The sequence below is a fragment of the Triturus cristatus genome, chromosome 3_1 (assembly GCF_964204655.1).
Source record: "Triturus cristatus chromosome 3_1, aTriCri1.1, whole genome shotgun sequence".
In the NCBI taxonomy this organism is placed as follows: domain Eukaryota; kingdom Metazoa; phylum Chordata; class Amphibia; order Caudata; family Salamandridae; genus Triturus; species Triturus cristatus.
Window position 1 is genome coordinate 850,940,915 of NC_140583.1, and position 16,843 is coordinate 850,957,757.

Consider the following 16,843-nt stretch of genomic DNA (forward strand, 5'->3'; position numbering starts at 1 on the left):
TGTGTGTGCGGGATATCTCGTGCCCGCGCAGACATGGTAATATATGGTTGCTGGGTGATAACTGCAAGAGTCTTTGTCCAGGACATTGGCCGCTATTCTCCGACTCTCGCTTACAGCTGTTATTGTAGATTATTACGTTTAAAAAATGCTGTTGGAACTTTGCTCAAGTGTATGACATAGATCGGCACTAGCGGCGTGACGCTACGAAAACAAGCTGCCTGCCTCCGGGTTGTTGGCTGAATAGCAGTGTACACTTTGATGGCACAATAAAGGTTTTGGGAAAAAAAAAAATACACGCACACCGCTAGCCAAGTGCCAGTCCACGCACACCGCCAGCCAAGCGCCAGTCCACGCACACCGCCAGCCAAGCGCCAGTCCACGCACACCGCCAGCCAAGCGCCAGTCCACGCACACCGCCAGCCAAGCGCCAATCCACACACACCGCCAGCCAAGCGCCAATCCACGCACACCGCCAGCCAAGCGCCAGTCCACTCACCGCCAGCCAAGCATCAGTCCACTCACCGCCAACCAAGCGCCAGTCCACGCACACCGTCATAAATGTTTTTTAAACAAGAAAGAGAACACAAACCAATTGCAACTAGATACAAAACTATAACTACAACTACAAAAACAACAGCAGTAACTAAAGACATCATTCTATTGCCAAACGTGATAACTGAACAACTATATAAAACCATACAGACCAGGCAGTACACTATTAGACTCACGGTTGCTCCCAAAAACTCTTTTGAGTGTGATACAATCTGAAACATGTGGGCACACACAGCCCAGGATTAGAAGGACAATCAGCACATTGCATACGACTCTCCTTCCGCACACCTCTTTGCAAGCAGACTCTACATCTCTTACAGGGATTGTTTTATTTTGGCATGGGAGGAATTAAATCAGGAAAGTGGCGATCTTTCAATCTAGCCACATCCACCACCACTCCTACTTTAGGAACACTTGACTTTTCCACAACAACAAGGCTTCCTATCACAGACTCCTGAAACTGAACAAAAGTCATCTTTGACGCAGGAGAACACTCCTTGTGCACAACAAAAGCATTAAAAAGTTGCTAAATTGAAGAGATGGATGGCCAACTTCTTATACCAAATGTAAGCCTTACGAATAGCAGTGTAAGGTTCCAACCTCTGATCTACTCTATCGACACCACCCATGTGCTTATTGTAGTCTTACAAGGCACACAGGTTTGCGCACTTCACCAACCTGACCCCAAACAGTCACAGGTGAAGTACTCTCATCATGAATGGTAGTCAGCATGTACACATCCGTCCTGTCCACAAATTTCACTGCTAGCAGTTCCTCACTACGTAAGGCACTGCACTGTCCCATCTGAAGCTTTTTGCAAAGAAGCTCTTTTGGGTAACCTTTACGGTTAGAGCGGATTGTGCCACAAGCAAAAGTGTCCACTTTGAACAATTCCTTAAACAATTGCACAGCATGCGAGGCTGCCCTAAGAAATGGGATAGAAATTGGGGAGGATGGAATGCTTTTAGGGGAGAGATCTGTTCTTCACCAACAGAAGATATGGCAATGCACAGAAGAACAACACAGTAAACTCCTGGTAACCTTGGCTATATAACGTGCCTATGAATGCATTGTAACTCATTGTTTGACATGAACTATGATTTTGCAATGATGACTTTGTGATTTATTTTAATAAAATTGTTATGGTAAAAAAAAAAAAACAATTGCACAGCAGTTTAGAAGTTATCAAGGTACAAATGGTGGCCTCTGTTAAACAGCCCTCTAGCAAGATCCCACACAATTTTCTCTGAAACTCCAAAAGTGGACGGACAATCGGGGGGGGGGGGTCAATAGTGGAATCCCCACCAGTGTGCACCCGGAAATTAAAGACATATCCTGTCCTACTCTCAGACAACATATACATCTTAATTCCATAACGTGCCCTCTTGCTAGGCATGTACTGCCTATAAACCAAACGGCCTTGAACAGGACCAAAGACTCATCAACAGATATTTCTTTGCCTGGAGTATAGATCTCTGAAAATAAGAGCAGGCCGAATCTTAAAAAGATGGTCACAGTCAGGGTTATCTCATGGCAACGCCAAAGCATTATCAACAAAATGCAGCATCCTAAGCAAAAGTAAATACCGATCACGACTCATAATTGCAGGAAATATGGCCGTTGACATCAAGGGACTGGTAGACCAATATGAAGCCATGGACGGCTTCCTTATCAAGCCCATCAACGAAGTCAAACCCAAAAACTTCTTTATCTCATCCAGATTTGAGGGAGTCCATCGGATAGCTCTAGAGCGGGGCCTAAGTCTGGCACTGTTATCTCTCAAAAACTGTTCAGTATACAAATTAGTCTGCTCAACAATCTCACCGAAAAATACATCATCCATGAACAACTGAAAAAACTGTATAGGCAAATAAAATTCACAATCCACTCAACACCCTGCATCACCACTAAAGGCAGGCAGCACCGGCTGCACCATGTTTGGATCAACCCAGAGTCCAGCACTTCCAGTAGGAAGCCTAGCAGCCTCAGGCTGCAATCCAGATGCCTCTTGCACCATTGGCACATCAGTGTCCTCCTCTAAAACAGGCACTTCATCCGCACTGAGAGTAGCTTCATCTGCACTGAGAATATCTTCATCATCCGATGATTCCATGTGCAGAGAAAACTCACTGCCTGAATCTTCCTCTCCCTCAGACACAGTCAGTCTCTTAATCCTGCTCAGAGGAAGATTCAAGAAGCATACCAACCACCTGCTGAGCTGTAATTCTACGGCTAGCCATAATGCTTACTAATAAAGGTAACTTGTCAAACAAGAAACAACAACAAACCCTTTGTTAAAAAAGAAATTTACAAAATGTAGCTTTATCACAAAGACCTATATACTCCAACACTATGTCACTCACTTGCCAGAAGCACCTAGACTCACCACCACCTACTCTGCACAGACACAGTAAGGATCAAGAATATCCCACTAAAAAGAAAAAGAAAAGAAATTACACATAAGACAATGCAAAACACATCGCAAAGAATTTCATGCTCAAACCACTAACTAAATATGCTGCCATTATGACACCACTAACAAAAAAATTCATTCATGCATGACAGTAATACTCATTTGGGGTAAATACAACAAAAAAGTTTTTTTCTTACCAAAAAAATGCAAATACGCAAAACTGCAGAACAACCACTGCCGAAACCGCAAACAGGAATCAACAGCTTTACACTAGAATGAAAAGGAGAAAAAAAACATTACAATCACATATGCAAATAATGCACCAGTCCACACACAATCCACCAGCCAAGCCAAGGGGTAGGTGGGTTTAAGATTATAAATAAAATATTCACCCCCGTAAAAGGGGAGCAACCCTTGCCCTTGAGGCCACTCCCCAACATACATTTTTTTTAAAAAACTATTGTGTAGTGGCTTCTGCCCCCCTTAGGGGCAGATGGGCCTAAAAAACATACTGCTAATCTGCCACCCAAAGAGTACAGAAATGGCCACAATCATCCTCCCATAAACGGGAGCGACCCTTGTCCAAGGGGCCACCCCCCAACATAAAAAAAAAATAACCCTGGTGGCATAGTGGCCATACAAAAAAAGAAATCGGCCAGTCTGCCCCTCAGGGGGGCAGAAATGGCCAAAATAATGTTCCCCAAAGGGGAGCGACCCTTGCCCAAGGGGCCACTCCCCACAAATAAATCCCTGGTGGCCTAGTAGCCATACAAAAAAAAAAATGCAGATCTCCCCCCAGGTGTGCAGAAACTGCCAAATCAATGCTCCCCAAAGGGGAGCGACCCTTTCCCAATGGGCCACTCCCCACAAACAAATCCCTGGTGGTCTAGTGGGCCCAAACATGGCAAGACACAGTCTCCAAAAGGAGAGCGACCCTTGCCCAAGGGGTCACTCTCCCAAAACAAAAATCCATGGTGCCTAGTGGGCCCTAGATTAAACAAAAAGGCGAGATCTGCCCCCCCCCCTCCCCCTTATGGGGACAGACAGCCAAAAACATAGCACCCAAAGGGGAGTGACCCTTGCCCAAGGGGCCACTCCCCACAAGTGGGGGCCACTTTTAAAAAAAAAATGCAAAATCTGCCCCCCAGGGGGGCAGACATAGCCAAAAAACATTGCCCCCATAAGGGGAGCAACCTTTGCCCAAGGGGCACTCCCCACAAACAAATCCCTGGTGGTCTAGTGGGCCAAACATGGCGAGAGACAGCCCCAAAGGAGAGCGACCCTTGCCCAAAGGGTCACTCTCCCCCCAAAAAAAATCCCTGGTGGCCTAGTGGGCCCTAGATAAAAAAGAAAAGGCGAGATCAGCCCCCCCCCCCCATGGGGGCAGACAGCCAAAAACTTAGCCCCCAGAGGGGAGTGACCCTTGCCCAATGGGCCACCCCCCACAAAGTATTCCCTGGTGGTCCAGTGGGCCGCTTTTAAAATAAATATGGCGAAATCTGCCCCCCCAGGGGGGCAGACAAAGCCAATAATCATTGCCCCCATAAGGGGAGCGACCCTTGCCTAAGGGGCCGCTCCCCCCAAACAGTAAATTAATAGCGCCATTTAAAAAAATCCCTGGGTCTACTGGGCATTCCTGCTGCACGATCGTGCAGCAGTAATGCACACGAGAGGCATCAGGGTAAAGGAAAACCCTTTCCACCGATGCCTCTTTTGTTTAAATCCCCCTCTCCCATGAGGAGAAACTTACCTCCTCTCTTCCCAACGCGCTGGAAGCAAATGGCTTCCACTGCGTTGGGAATCCTCTAATGACGTGGAGGAAGGGTGGGGGAGGCAGGGAAAGGGCTTCCCCGGTGGAGGCACGTAGATTGGCGGCCCATGGGCGTAGTGCCAGCGCTTCCCCCATGGGTAGGTGCTAGGACGGCTGGGAGCCGTCCCACGCCCATGACGTCAGACGGCTTCCGGCCGTCCCACGCATGGAAAAGGGTTCAATCTTCTAACACTAAGAAGACAACAGGTATTAAAATAGGATCCTCAGACCCATCATCTGTTCACTTTCTGGATTTCGGAAGGATTCTTAGAGGCCTGCCTGTTGCTTTGGCCTGCTGTGTACTGCACCAGAATGCTTTGTTACACCTGGAAGACCTGACCTGCTGCTTGAGCCTTGTTCCACTGTTTGAAGCCAAGACTATCAGAGTGAGTCCATGGGCTACTTGTCTGGCCTCCTGATCAGAGCCTCAGGGACAGAAAAGGCTCCAACCATTTTACACCTACACCTGGACCTGGCCTGAGTGAGTCACAGCCCCCCGACTGGTGCCTCTCCAGCCCTGGACCCTTGGTGGTAGTGCTTAAGGTCCCCAGATAGCCAAAAAGTCAAAACTTGGGACTTTTTTTTCTAAAAACTGGTCTGAGAACCGAAGGGAGACCTGGACCAACCTGCTCATCTCATCACCCAAGGTGCATTGTCCATGGGCCTGGCTTTGCGGCAGCTTCTGCTCTGTTCTTCTCTGCAGCAGGAAATCCTGTTCAGCGGTTCTTTGCCAAAGGGCTGTCCAGCCTTGAACTCTTGTCGGCTACAGCTTCCAGGAGGAGATTTACGACTTCCAAAAAAGGAACTAAGTCCAAACTAAGAAATCTTCACTGGGACCTCATCCAGCAGCTCCCATTGATGACACCTCCTCCTCGGACACTGTCTGCAGCCTTGCTCTACGTACTTAGAGACTTTTTGTTGAAAGGTACGCCAACCGGGCCTAATTCACTTTTTGTATCTGACTTGCACTGTATAGCAATCAGCCATATCTTTTTCTATTTTGACCCGGTCTGGCACGACTAGATGTCTGCGGTTGGCACTTTGATCTTTTAGGTGCAATTTTTTACCTTAAAACTTTTGAAATTCATAACTACGGTTCTTTTGATTGTATTTTTGTCGGTTTGGTGTCAAATACTTTATTAAAATGTGCTTTATTGTTCTAAATCATCATCATCATCATTAGGCTTTATTTCGATATGACAAATATCTTAAAAAGCAGTACAAGACATAAGAACAATAAAACAATAAAAGGAGCCAATACATAGAAAATAACCATACAATTCATACTACGCATGGCCCCAATAAGTTAGATAAAATTATTTTAAAAAGCGAATTAAACAAGATACGAAAGCCTAACTGATCTAATGCGCCAAGCCCATCCTAGGAACTTGGCTAAACCGTAAGCAAAGAGAGGCCGAGGGTCGTTTTTCAGTATACGTAGGGCCTCCTTGTGATATCTTGTTCCAAGTTCTCTACAGAGTGGTTTAAGCCATCTGTTACGGGGAGCTACGTAGGCCGGACATACAAAGAACAAATGCGGGACTGACTCTATCCTGTCTTCACAGAACGGACAAGAAGAAATTGTTTGGGTTCTTTTGATTGTATTTTTGTCGGTTTGGTGTCAAATACTTTATTAAAATGTGCTTTATTGTTCTAAATTGGTGTGTTGTTTTTTCACTTTATTGTTGTTTGTCCGCTGCATAAATACTTTACACATTGCCTCTAAGTTAAGTCTGACTGCTTTTGTGTCAAGCCACCTGAGGGTTAAGCACAGATTAATTTATTGACTTTCGTGGTTCATCCTGACAGGTATTGTGGCTCTTTCTAGAACAGAGATTGTGGCTCTTGATGAACAGGGGTCACCCCCCATTCAACCAACAAAACAGTGTTGCATATTGGTGATCAGTGCAGTGTGGTCCAGTACTTGTGTTTTGCAGGACCATACAGTGATTTGTGTAACACAAAAATCCCATATAAATAATATAACACCAGAGTTGACAGTTTTTTTTAAATTCCTCTTAGTTTTCCAATGGTTCTTTTCTCCTTTTTCTTAATGTAAGTGCTCTACCTCCTTTTTTGGTACCATGTAGATGCATCTGACCAACTTCAACACATTCAACAGGGCTGAGCTGCAGAGGTCTATCAAAGACAGGGGGCTGAAGGCAAGCAAGAAGGCTACCAAGTTGGGTCTCCAGGTAGCCCTCAGAACCTATGAGGAAGTTCGCAGTTGGCAGTCCACCCCAGAGGAGGATACACCAGAGGAGAAGGGTGCAAACTTGAATGATGATGATGAGAAGGAGGAGGAAGAGGACCTAAACCGGAGTCCTGAACTGCTGGGAGAGCACTACTCACCCCCAGAGGATGCCCAGGATGAGGCATGAAGTATTGTGTCTGCTCGGGGTCTGTCCCCAAAGGAGCAGGAGGACAGGAAGGCAGAGAGGAAGCTCAACCTGCAGCTGTACAAGCAAATGTTGGAAGCAGAGGAGAGAGTGGCCAGGTAGTGAATGGCTGATGAGCTCAGGGAGCTGGACATCAGAGCCAGGCAGGCAAAGTCCTCTATTATGGCAGTGTCCACTGCAGAAAAGAGAATCCACATCCCTAACGCTGTTGCAGAAGATAACACAGAGAATTGGTTTATGAAGTTGCCCTAGCGATGCATAGGGTACCTAAGGAAGTGAGGGGGTAGGAAACCCTCTGGAGGTAAATTCCCAATAGAGTGAGGGATGCTATGTTAAACTGGACAGAAAGATGTATCCCCTCATGAAGGAGGTCCTGACCAGGAAATATTGGCTCACCTGAGAGTTATAGACAGAAGTTTAGGGACAGCCAGAAACTGCCCCAGCAGACCTGGGTGGATTGTGTGGATCATTTTTGCGAGGCACTGGATAGTTGGATGAAGGGCTGTGACATGAGTGATTACAAGGGGCTATACAGTGTGTTTTTGTTAGAGAGCACATATTCAGTCTTTGTTTTAGTGAACGGCACCAATACCTTGTGAATAGTATGCTCTCTGACCCCAGGGAGCTTCCTAAGGAGGTGGACCACTGGATCAGCACAGGTGTCCACAAGAACTTATCAGTGGGGGGACTACCAAAAGGGTGGGCAGGGTTCCCACCAGAAGGAGGGTGAGATAAAAATAGGAGGGAGTTCTCTCAAGACCCTCAAAAAGGTTCTCAGGGAGAACGTTACGATCCCAAATTTGACTGTGGGGCTCTCAGGTTCTTTTAGAGTAGCTGTGTGCTCTGCCATGTCTGTGGAATGTTTTCTAGGGAATTATTTGGAGCTCCCTGCCTGGAAGGAACAGGAGCTCCGGTCACATCTGGAAATGTTTGGGTTAACTGAGTGGGTCTGTGTGACCACAAAGGTCCATGGCTGCCCAGGACGGGAGCCAAAGAAACCTGGGGCCTGGAATAATGACCCAGGCAGCTTCCAAGAAAGGAAAGGGCAGGGGATTGGGAAACCAGCCTTTGAAACTCCCACGGTACAAGTGGATTCGGCACTTGAGGAGGCCATACCCGGAGCCTATAGGGCGGACATAGCCTCCCTGGGAAACCTATCTGACCTAGTAAGAAGGCAGGCTGAGGGTCGGCCCACCAGGGAGGAGTGCTGTAGGGCATTAGGTGTCCGGATAAAGCCCAGGCAGTTTGTGATAACGCTGGGGATTACATCACTTCTTGGGAGAATCACCTCCTGTATAGTGATCCAAAGGCAGCTGTGCATGGGGCTACACGTGTAATGGTGGTCCTCGAATGCTACAGGGCCTTTGTACTGGGGCTCATGAAATTCCCCTGACAAGACATTAAGTCAAGACGACCTTTGCCACGCTTGTCTCCCTCCGATTAATATTGGCACAGAATGAAAATAGCCTCAGGTACTTTCTGTAGAACCTGTCTCACCTGCCATGTCAGTGGCAAAACAGGGAAGAAGCTGAAGGTCCACCTGAATCCCTTAACTGTTGTTTGCACCCCTTTGAAAGGGTGGGTGTTGACATTGTTGGAACCTTGGACTTTAAGACTGCCTTAGGCAACAGGTTTGACTTAGGGCTAATGTACTTAACCATTGATGTTCCATTTGATGGCAGATATTCCTCTTCAAATTCAAAATAGTTATTTGTTAGTAGCATCCTAGCACATTCCAAGACAAACTGCATGGGGATCATATGTTGCCAGGCCAACCAGGAGTACTGTAGTTGGATCAAAGTTCAGAATTTTGATTAAATGCAGCATGTCCTTCAAATCCTTAAGATATGAACGCATTGTAGTGACTAGAGATTGTAGGAACTAGTGACAGAAAATTGGCAACTGTTTCAGTATAGAACTAATCTTTGACACAATAGTATGTCAAAGCGAGGGTCATCTAGATGTATGGATTTTTGGTAATGTGTAAAAATATGGTGTTGAGGATCTTTTACTACCAGGAAGTGTGCTTCTTTTTTCATGATCCACGCTTCCGATTTAGCCTCATCCACCATGAATTTAATTTGGTTTCAGTCTTTTTGTGGGATCATTAGTTAATATTCAATGGTTAATTGGATCATTGAGTAATCAAAGAGGCTCTAGTGTGCAGTTCCTGGAGCTTTGGATAACTATAGCACCCCCTTTGTTGGCTGCTTTTGTTAGTGTTTCATTATTTTGGTGGAGCTCATTCACAATTGTGCATTCTTCTATGGACAGATTATTGAAAATGTAGGTCCCGTCCCTATCTGTGGTTCCCATTTTCTTTAGAACCGCCTGGTCAAAAGTTAAGGCCTCTTGTGCTAAGTTTGAAATACATCAATAGCCGGGGTAGACATCTGCATATGGGGGCACATGCAAGTGTACATTGCAGTAACAGGTTAGGGGAGGTCAAATTTAAAGTGTAAAAAATAGAAATTATAATTTGCCCGTAAGCATTCCTTCCTCTTGGGCCAATGTAAAATCTGCCTGTGGACCGTTCGTGGCCCATCCTTATCATTACAAGATGATTCTATTTGCTTATCTGACCTGTTGCATTGACAGTGTCTCTCAGTCTGGTTTTAGTTTCTTGCATACGTCCTAAACTTATTTTTTATAATGCACACCTGCCCAGAGCAGGAACTTCATATTAGACTATCATGAAAAGCTCCTCCTGCTTCACTTGAGGGAACTTAGCTCTCAGTGGGTATTTCAGTTAAGGTAAGTAAAGACAACCTCTGTAGGAGATAGATGAAGTAGAAGATTGAGAGGGTGAGCGTGAGACCTTCTCTTTTGTGCTTAAGGCAGTCACTCTTTATTTTGTAGTAGCTGTAGCAGGTTTCGCCATTTGCAATTGGTGGCTCAACCAAGTTACTCCCTTTATTCACATAATGTGTGGAGAGTGTGGCGAAGTAGACCAGTCGTGGAACTGATGATTTGTTAGTGAGCTCCAAGCGACCACCCTTGAATACTCCAGAACATTTCCTTGTGCTTAGAACTCTGATAGTGTTTTGCATAGTAAACACAATTGCTGGTCACAGCTGCATCTTTTAACATCAATGTGATGCTGTTTATATATTGGAAACGTATGGCAGATAGAAATAAAAAAACATAGAAAATCCCAAGATCCTACAATCTTGTAGGACAAGAGATGACCCCGATCAGCAGTATAGTGCTTTCAGAATAAGGCAGTGTAACACAAATATCATGGGAAACTGGGTAGTTTTATCATAGGGGGTGGAGATTGTTAGACTTCAAGAATCTTCATCATCAGTGGTCTCTCAGTTTCTGCTGTTGAGCAAAGGGTAAAGTTGCCCTACAGAATAGTACAAGTATAGCAGTTGCTCATTGACCTAGTTTCCCAGTGGCCCAGGGTGCTAGGAAGAACAATTGAAAAAGTTTGAAACCAGGTGACGAACAATATATAGAAAAATGTATCACACTGCATCACAAAAGGGAGTTGAAATCTACATGATGCTTATTAGTACAGAAATGTGCCAACTACCACAGCCGGAATAAGATATTTCTGGAAACATAACTGCCAACAATGTAGCAAAAACAGCTTTGGTCTGCCCTTTGTGATTTAGACAGAGCATGGACCTAGCAACATGTAATGTGGATTCCACCTATCCTTCCAGATTAACCAGAGGGTTTTCAGGGTGACAGATCCATATAGATTGTCATGCCCACAAGGAAACCCGAAAGCAGTCACCATCTTGTGCTGCAACCCCTATTTCCTCACAGATGACCCCATTCACTGAGCAAAGCTTTAAAAATAAAAACAAGTTGGCAAATATAATGGTTCGAGGATACAAGCTTGATTTTACGCCTCTTACTTCCTTTAAATGAGATATGCTGTTAGCAATCTCTAACTCGCCCCCAGGCAGTTTTGTCATCAATAATGTCAATCAAATGTTGCAGTGATGTTAACAATGTTATAAAACATGTTGTGTAATGTAATATGCAGGGTAATTAACTGTGCATGATGAGGGCGCGAGTTATAGTTACTTTAGGGCACAAGTTATAATTGCTAGAGATAACTATAACTGTGAATATCAGTGGTTTATTGTAGTTTAAAACGGTAAGTTGTCACTGACATTTCATCTAACTATAATGTTACTTAACCTTTGGTTTTTTTCAGTGAATTTCTAGGTTTCATTTAACGTGATGTAATATTTTATTACCCTAAAGCCAACCCCATGCCATGCACGTCCTTCGGCCTTGTCGTTGGTCTTGCAGGTCCTGGCGTTACTCCGGCATAGTTACTAACTTTTTCAAAAAGACACAACGCCAAAATATAAAAAGTGGTCCTATTGGCTTTATCAAGGGGTGAGCTTATCAATATATGAAGAAAATCTATCATTTTTGTCCATAAATCACCAATATTTTTAATAAAATTTATTTTTAGTCATTCACACAATGCAATGTTTAATAACAGTGATTATTATAAAAATGTTTAACCCCTTCGCCGCGGCACGAATTTTGCCGCGGCGCTTGGGGGGTTTGGGGGCAGCGCGGTGCCGCCATGCTCGTGACGGAACCACTCCGTCATGAGCCAAGGGCGCGCTGTGCTCATGACGGAGTGGTTCCGTCACGACTCTGCCCACTCGCGCTAATTGCCCGCACAGGGGGGAATCAGCGCCATGTGGGCGGAGCGGCCGCAGCATGACGGAACCACTCCGTCATGAGCACACGGCGCCCGTGGCTCATGACGGAGTGGTTCCGTCATGAGCAGCGATGCGGTTAATAAACTTTTAATAAAAAAAATAATTTAACATGTCAGTGAGTCTTTCTTTCAACATAGTTTTTACTAATGCATTTTGTGGGCTGAAAAGTGTTATAAGGAAGACTGAGACTTTTTTTTTCTTTAAACCAAATGTCTCCGACTCTTTCTCTGCCCACAAAATGCAACCATAAAAACAACCACAAGAGGGCTTTGCACTCCAACTGAAGAGCATAGAGCTTCAGTTAGGAAAGATTTCAAGAAATATGGTAAGCATTCTTCGGGTGATGACTTTAAGGACCCAGGAAACTTCCATTTAAAAATATTGCTGGGAGGCTACTGCTTAGTGCTCTTCTCGGGACATCGCCAAGCTAAAAATAAATAAACAATGTAATTGGCCCTTGCAGGGCATTATATTCTTTGATAACTCTGATGATAATCAACTTCCTTGTATTTTAAGTGTGGTGCGATGACACATGATTTGTTTTTGGCATGTTTCAGATTGAAGCCCCTGAGGAAGGGCCATCGGCCCGAAATGCATTGGGCAATGAACAGTTAATGGAAATTTGTAAACAATTATGTTTTGGTTTTACTGTGAATATTACACATGAACATTGATTATTAAATTGATTGTGAGCCATTCCAACAAACTTATTGTAATACTTATGAGTTTATGCTGCATAATATGTTTATTTGAAAAAATTGTTTAACAAATATAATGTTTTTTTTTTTAATTCAAATCTTTTTTATTGAAACAATTGACAAATAATAAATAATTGATAAATAATTGATAAATAATTGACAAATAACAAATAATATAAAATGAATCAACTCTTGCTTACTCCATCAATACAAAGGTGTATATACAATGCTCAATGTGTGGAATTTAACAAATATAATGTTTTTAATGTGACAGTGCAGTAACACTAGCTATAGTGCATAGTGGTCAGGTCGAGGAGACTTGAAGTAGGGTGTATCGTATAGGCGTGTTTAGTCAGCACGCACTCCACTGTAGCACGCTGAGGTAAACAGTGAGAAGAGTTAAATAATATCTTATAACTAGGTGTTCTTCACTAATTCAATAAAGGGAAGTCTGTGTGGGGCCATCGAGGGAGCCCCTGGGACCCAGCCGGCTTCCCTGGCTCCCACTACACTGGGTGCTGGTGGGAGCCAGCACTTTGTATTTGCTCCCGGGAGAGTGCAAGCAGGGTAAGCCTTCGCTCTGCTGGGCAGGGAACTATAGTGTCCCGGAGGGGAGGGAGGGGGAGATAGGCTCCCCAGGACACTGTTCAAGATCAGGCCACGGGGAATTGGGTCCCCGGGACCGATTCTGGCATGAGGAGGGGGCAGCAGCAGCCCGGTAATCTTTTTTTTAAAGAAATATGGCTCCAGAGGACGTGGCCCCCAAGGCCCACAGTGGCTCAGGGAGGGAGTGAGCCACATGCCCTCTCCCCTTTATTTAGTATTCGGGCATGGCGTCCCCAGGGCCCAATAGTGCTACAGGAAGAGAGGGCCGCATGCCCTCCTTCCCATAAATTGATATTCTGCACCAGGGATGGGGTTTCAGGGGTCTTTTTGAGGCATGGGGAAGGGTCTTGCATGGTCCTCACCCTCTTAGCTTGTATTTGACCCAGGGGATGGGGTCCTAGAGTGACTCAGGAGGGGGGCTCTGCTCACGCCTTCACCTCAAATACATGCCTGAGCCCTGGCAGTCCGGGGTTCATGATAAAATATGAATGTAAAAAAACAAAGCCGGTCTGCTTTTATTTTTTTGCGATCGTGCTGGAGTCCTAAAATGTATTGTCCTAGGCGGGTGACAAGGTCTAGGTGGGAGACAGTGTATTCCTACCTGGCCGCCTTATATAGTTTTCTTAAAGCGATTTTAGGACAGGGGACTAATAGCTCAGCCCTGTATTTTCTTTCATGTTGTGGCTGGCCAGGTAGAGTGATTGCTCCTGTGGGAATGCTCTATCATAGGAGCAAGGAGGCCCAAGCGAAAAAAGCCTACTAGGCCAATCAGAATGGTATTTAGTCTGTAAGTACTATTTACTTTATTGAGTTTCTCTTACTGCAGGCCAGACATGCGCTGCTTCAGCTGAAACCTTTTGAATTTTTAAGCAGTACGGCCGGCCCCGTAACACGGGCACCTACTTTCAATCACTTTAACCCAGCATTATCTTGTGTCTTTTTCAACCCCCGAGCCCCCAAGTAAAATGGATTTAGAAATGATTAATGAATTAAGTCATGTGAATTCAAGGTTGCACATAATCCTGTGTCAATGGGCTGAAGCTGACAACAGCACATCTGTTACATGTCATCTGTACTAAAGCCACCTGAGGGGTTGTTTTCAAAAGCCTGTTTTATTAACAACACTACCACCACCAATACCTAAACCACTACCAGTACCACCACCACCATCAATAACACCACCTCCACTATCAACACCAATACCACCACCAACAATACCACCACCACTAGTGCAACCAATACCCATACCACCACCACCAATACCACCACTGTTACCATTACCACCAATGCCACCACCACCAATACCACTACCACCGCCAATTCCACCACCAATACTACCACCACCAATGCCACCACCATCAATACCACCACCTCCACCAATACCACCTCCACCCCTACCACCGCCAATAACACCACCACCAACACCTACCAATACCACCACCATCAACACCTACCAATACCACCACCAACACCTACCAATACCACCACCACCACCAATAACACCACCACCATCATCAATACCACCACCACCGCCAATACCACCAACACCAATACTACCAACAATACCACTACCCATACCACCACCACCAATACCACCAATATTACCACCACCAATACCACCATCACCAGTACTACCACCACCGCTACCACCAATACCACCTCCACCAATACCACCATCACCAATACTACCAATAATACCACCACCACTAATACCACCACCACCAATACCACCATCACCACCCATACTGCCACCAATACCATCACTACCAATACCTCCACCAATATCACTACCACCACCACCAATGACTGCTGTAGTAGAGTATGAGAAAGATGCTGCGCCCACTCTCCTCCCATATGTCTCATTGGCTTGTGCCATTGTCTTTCGTAAGTGCTGCCTTCGGATTTGTTAAAAGGCTTGTTAGTCCCTCCTTAGTATGGCCTTGTCTTCATTTGTACTCTCCCATGGCGACAGGCCCTCTTACTTCAGTTGTTACATGGGACCTGTTATTTAGTCTGTAAGCACTGTTTACTTTGTTGAGTTTCTCTTACTGCAGGCAGGACATGCGCTGCTTCAGCTGAAACCGCTTGTGGTTTTTTATGCAGCACGGCTGCCACCGTAACACGGGCCCCTGCTTTCAATCACTTTAACCCAGCATTATCTCGTGTCTGTTTCATCCCCCCTCTTGCCTCCCCCCACAAGTAAAATAGATTGAGAAATGTTTAGCGAATTAATTCATGTGAATTCCAGGTAGCCCATAATCCTGTGCTAATGGGCTGAAGCTGACAAAAGCACATCCGTGTTACATGTCATCTGTACTAAAGCCACCTGAGGGGTTGTTTTCAAAAGTCTGTTTTATTAACAACAACACCATCAATGCCACCACCATCACCAATGCCACCACCTCCACCACTGCCATCAACACCTACCAATAACACCACCAACACCTACCAATACCAACACCTACCAATACCACCACCACCACCAATATCATTACCACCACCATCATTACCACCACATCCACTATCACCACCAATACCACCACCACCGCCAATACCACCGTCATCTCCCGCTGAGCAAAAGCAAACAGCTATGTCCCAGGGGTGGGCACCTCAGGACATAGCAGGAGCCAGTCTTGGGGGGGGGGGGGGGGGGGGGGGTGGTGGTCCTCAAGGCCATTTATGGCTCCAGGAGGGAGGGGGGGGTAGGGTGCCACCCCTCCTTCTGTTTGCACGTGCTGCCCCGGGGAGGTGGTGGTCCCCAGGGCCGAGAAGGCCCCCTTCCCGGCTTCCCACCTTCTTGGGAAAAAAAAAAGCCCTGGTAGTCCTCGGGGCATCCACACAGCCCCCCGCCAGTTTTTTTTATTGGCCCGGGCAGGTGGTGGTCCCCAGAGCTTCTAGAAGCCCAGGGAGTCTATCCCTCCCTCTCTTTTTTAAAAACAAAGCCCCGGGGATTTAGTTGTCTCTGGCGCGCAGTGTGGGTCCGCACGGCCCACTGCAACATATTCACATAAGGTGGTAGTCTCGGTTGCCTTGGCTGGTCCCCCCACACCATTTGTATAAAGCCCTGGGGAGGTGGTGGTCCCTGGGGCCGAGGCAGGGGGGTCTGTGTGGCCCCCTGATTAACAAGCTACAATCCCAGGGCACCACGTGCGCACACTCGCCGGAAGCGTGCACCAGCAAAATCGGCCGACTAGAAACCAAATAGGTTTTCAGCATGGCTGTTGACAGCCAATAGAGCGCTTTGTAAATTGTTGCCCGCAGCGGTGGTCATTGCAGAGTTGTGTCAAGCCACCGCCTCTGAAGTGGCTCCGTCCGACAGCCATCACCTCCCTGAAGCCCACGAGTAATAGGGTATAGAGTGTAGAAAGTCATTATAGGATGAGAGCTGCGTGTTCTCCTTTCAAGGGATCGGTAATTTAAAGAGGAACGTGCTGTGTCAGCAATGATATCTTTCGCGCTACCCAAGTCAACAAGCGCGCGCCTCGCGCTGAAAGGAGGCAGCAGGGGGAGGGGAGAGGGAGGGGCCCGCGCCTCTTTCCCTTGCGGGAGCGAGCAAGAACCATATGTTTGTAATTAACACATGGTTTCAAAGCTCGCTCCCGCAAGGAAATCGCCAGACGTGCACGTGTTGCATTCAAAGCAATGCAACGCGTGCACGTTTTTGC

At 46.0% G+C, this 16,843-nt stretch overlaps 1 protein-coding gene across 2 annotated transcripts in view; it reads left to right on the forward strand.

The window, feature by feature from the left end:
* Positions 1-16,843, forward strand: part of OLA1 (Obg like ATPase 1) — a 606,204-nt gene that overhangs the window by 363,907 nt on the left and 225,454 nt on the right. The window lies entirely within an intron of this gene.